Raw genomic sequence first — 4,584 nt, 5'->3', positions numbered from 1 at the left:
AGAAAAAATCTCTTTAATTTCTATAATTGATGAGCAGCTATGGTATAGTGACACCAGTCAGAAAATAAATATTATAATGATTATGCCAAGTGTCAACTCTTTATACAGAAACATAGCATTAAAACAACTAGAGATCACCAGCTCTGTATATATGTAGAGGCATAATGAAATTCTGATGAATCTCACACTGGTGTAATAAATGTATGGCTTTACAATCTATATACAGAAAGTGGGTCTTCCATGTCCTGAGTATTTAAAACAACAAGAAAACTTTATTTGAAAGGTATTGATGATAGAAGAGGGAAGTTAAAGAGCTTCCATTTCTTTAATCTTTTTTTCCTCCTTTAGTTTTTCCAGATTTCATATCTATCTTTCTTCTCTGAATGCCAAAAATAATTTAACTTAATAGGGTCTTGAAAAATGATTTAAATTATTAAAATATAGCTCCTGCAGGTATAAAATGTTCCTCCAGGCATTTTATTCTTCCCTATTTCAGAATGACTTTCTGCTCTTCTCCCCACTTTGTGGGCTTCTCCACTTGTCTGAACACAAGTGACATCTTTTATGTGTAAAGACTCAAGCGAAGTACCGTAAACCATTTCCTTTTAATATTTTCCATTAAGCATTGCCTCTCGCTGTCAAATAGAAACCCACATTATTCTCTTTTAGGCTTAAGCCTGATAAGTTGTTTTTTGCTTGGAGTACTTTTCTACTTTACTTTGCTTCTGCATTGCTCCTTACCTCAGGCTTTTTTGCTCCATGACTCCATTAGCCCACAGTACTTCTTTGTATTTTGGCCTTGTTATCCAGTGTAATAGGACATTCCAAAGCCCTAAGCATCTGAAAACATGACGATTTAATAACAGACAGTGTAGAGAGCCTAATAAAAATATGATTGTGAATTATAAAGTGTAAAATTTAACAAATGTAGTTTGAGAAGGAAACATTATAATGACCAAGAACTGACCAAGAACAAAATAAAACTTGCATTTCTTTGTCAATCATAGGTGGGTGTGATAGGACAAACACTAGCTCAGGAGTCAGAAAAGATTACTAACAACCTTTCTCATCTAATTTTTTTTTTCTAGAAAATAAAACAATAATTTTTAAGTTCATTTAATGGCAACTGGTAATCATCAAATTAGCAATGGTTATCTTCAAAAGTTATTACACTAACAGTGCTGTCATTTCTCAAGGTTGATCAGATACCTAGAGTCACAGACATTTCCCACATAAGATGCATCATATAAATCAGACTTTCTTTATCACCAGCATTTATACAACCAGACCTAAGAAAAGAACTAGGTCTGGGGACACATGCATGATCTTAATATAGTGAATGTTTAGCCTGCCCTGAACCTCTATCATCTTATACAAGTCACTTTATCCTCCTGACCCTCTGTTTCCACATTTATAAATATGGAATTTTGAGCTAGATGGTCACTACACTCCCTTTCAGGTCAAAACAATCTCTGATTGTTAATATAATAGATATCTCCTTTAGGTTATATTATTTTATCTTAATATGTAGGAAATAAAATTTTGATGTTGTTCTTTCCTAAAAACAACTTCTAAAGCACAATTTGTAATTATAGTTCAGGAGAGTCTTATCAGAGGGTACAGATATTTTAGGCAGTTTTCCATAATGAATCAGAAAATTTCCCAGGAGAGTTTAGGGCAGGGGCAGCTGTGTACAATGGTTATTAGAGAATATTGATTACATCTTAAAGAAAGGAAATCTATTTGAAAGGATATTGCCCTATATTTCCACTCCATTTTTCAGTCTTTAATTCTACAATTGCAGTCTGAGTCTTAATGTAAGATTTTTGCTCCTCATACAGAAAATGTATTTGGTAACTGTCCATTTGCTACCCAATCTGGTTAATGCTGTAGAACAGGTTCATTACCCATAATGTATCCCTTTCTATCCAAATCAATTTGTCTTTTTATTTTATTTTATTTTATTTTTGCGGTACGCGGGCCTCTCACTGTTGTGGCCTCTCCCGCTGTGGAGCACAGGCTCCGGACGCGCAGGCTCAGAGGCCGTGGCTTACGGGCCCAGCCGCTCCGCGGCATGTGGGATCTTCCCGGACCGGGACACGAACCCGTGTCCCCTGCATCGGCAGGTGGTCTCTCAACCACTGCACCACCAGGGAAGCCCTGTCTTTTTATTTTAAATAGCAACCATTTAGATAAACAATTTGGATAGAAAGAGATATCATTAACTTTATTTGGTTCTAGGATTTTTCATATCAAGAGTTCAGACAGCAAGATTTGAATGTGAAGGTTGTGGAAGGTACTATGTATACTTGGGGAAGCAGAATTACTTACTGAAAAGGGTATGAGAATTCAAGTAAGGAGAGTCAGGTTCACTCAAGTTGTTTTTCGGCCATTTACTATTTGGGTGACCTGGAACAAAAGAATAGACAAGATATATATGTTAGGATTCATGGTTGTAAGTAACAGAAAGTAGCAACTCTAGCTAATTAAGTGAAATTTGATTTATTGCAAGAATCTGGGTAAGGCTTGGGGACTGAAAAGAATAGGCTGGAACTAATACCTGTTCTAAAGGGTTAGAAAGCAAGAAAAACAGAAACTTTCAAATCTGGGACAGCGGCAGGTATAAGACAAAAGACATAAGCAGCTACTGCCCCCTTGTCCCACTGGGATAAATCACCTCTAAATATTCTCCCACTCTTGCCTCAGATACTCAAGATTCAATGCCTTTGAAGGGAGACCAGGATTGTGACATACGTGGAGCCCAGGTGTTGTTGGCCAACATAAGGGAAGATGTGGCACCTTTGACAGCCACAATGTCAACTGTTCACTCCCTGCAAGATGACCAAAATGGGGCAGAATTAATTCCTTAGCAGGAAATTTAGGTGCTATGAGGAAGGAGGCAAGGATCCTCACAGACAAAAATTAATTAATGTCCATCGCATAGCAAACAAACAAACACAAAACATTTAATTTCTCTGATCTTTATCTTCAGAATTATTCAGAATAATCATCACAGTATATTATTTAGCTCTAGACTGCTATAAATTCTACTGTGATTTCTATACATGTGTTATAAGTATAGTTATTACTATCTATACTCACCAATGAAGATACTTTATAGAAAAAGATAAAATATAAATTATCAAAAACTATAATTTATTTCTGGAAACGTTAAAAAAGGGGAGAGTTTTTTTTTGACAGTTTATGCAAGTGTCATAACATCATTGTAGTAGGTAGGAATGTGTTCCAAAAGGTCTATAATATTTCCAGATTAAAAGATAGATATAGACTAAACTGCATAACAAGAAAATGGTTTAGAAATATGATTATATTCTTATCTCTTAACAGAGGTAAGAGTCTGAGACAGCCGTTAAGAACATGGGCTTTAGACTGAGTCTGAATCTTGCTACTTGCTGACTTACCATCTTTGTGACCCTGGGCAAAGTCCTTAACTTTTCTATGCCATAATTTTGCTTACCTCAAAAATGGAGCTGACAATAATCAAGTGTACCTCATAGAACTATCATTTACTCTGAATCTCATAAAAAAATTAGGTTGTTTAGTATATGGTTGTTTTCTTTTTATATGAGCTTTACAAATAACAAGTGACAGGATTGGCCATCCAGGAAACCACAGTTAAAGGATATGGTTTATTCATAACCATGTTAATCAGTTGGCAGAATTTTCTTGTTAGTCTTCTGATAAACCAGTCACAAAAATGACCAAAACCCTCTTTGGTATAAAGAGAGGCAAGGCTAATTTGTTAAAATATTAGCCCTAGCTTGAAAAATGTAGAGGCTTAGTCATTATGTCTTCTAAAATGTTTGTAATAATTTAAAAGATTATTCTGTAATTATCACTTTGATGTGAACTACTTGAATTCTTGTATTTTAAATATGAAAATAAAAGAGAATTAGCTTATGGTCTGAGATCTGGACTTCAGAATTTTTCAAATTTTTGACTACCTAAAATGAAAATGAAGCATTTATTATACACAATCCTTATCATTGTGACAATTTTACTTGATGATAAATAATAAGGAAAAAGTCATTTTTTCCCATCAAACTGGAGTAGGCATATTGATATATAACTAGAGGAAATAGTAGTCAACTTCAATATTAATATATTTGATTTCCTTGTTATAAATGCAGATTTCTGGGTGTCACTTCCAGAGATTCTGATTTGTTAGATTAAAAAAAAAACAACATTAGGATATTCTGGTGCAGAAATTCAAGCACCAAATTGGAGAACAGTGCCTATGTCAGACATTTTTCTTGATTTTTTACAACTCCATTGGTAATTATAATTGGGTGGGTGACCCCTTACCTGAGATGTAGTTCTCACTTCAGCCTCACTCTTGGCAAAAATCCACCTTGTTAACAAGGTTTTGACTGTAATAGCAGGTAGCATTCTCCTTAGGCATCTTTGCCTAAACAATGACAGACAAGTACTTTAAGTGATGCTTCTTTGCACTACCCATGACCTGTGAAACTGCTATTACTCTCAGTGAAAAGATGGAGGAAATCAAGTGAACATAGAAAGGAGAAACCTCTTACTTTTTTTTTTTTTTTTTTTTTTTTTTTT

At 34.8% G+C, this 4,584-nt stretch overlaps 1 non-coding gene across 1 annotated transcript; it reads right to left on the bottom strand.

The window, feature by feature from the left end:
- Window positions 1-1,260: 1,260 nt before the first annotated feature.
- Window positions 1,261-1,393, bottom strand: LOC112393657 (small nucleolar RNA SNORA72). Its single transcript, XR_003001971.1, has one exon. It is a non-coding gene; the product is annotated as a small nucleolar RNA SNORA72 (small nucleolar RNA).
- Between the last annotated feature and the right edge of the window lie 3,191 nt (window positions 1,394-4,584).

Source organism: Neophocaena asiaeorientalis, unplaced genomic scaffold (genome assembly GCF_003031525.2).
Source record: "Neophocaena asiaeorientalis asiaeorientalis breed wild unplaced genomic scaffold, Neophocaena_asiaeorientalis_V1.1 scaffold72, whole genome shotgun sequence".
NCBI lineage: Eukaryota > Metazoa > Chordata > Mammalia > Artiodactyla > Phocoenidae > Neophocaena > Neophocaena asiaeorientalis.
This window is presented reverse-complemented; position numbering and strand designations above follow the sequence as displayed.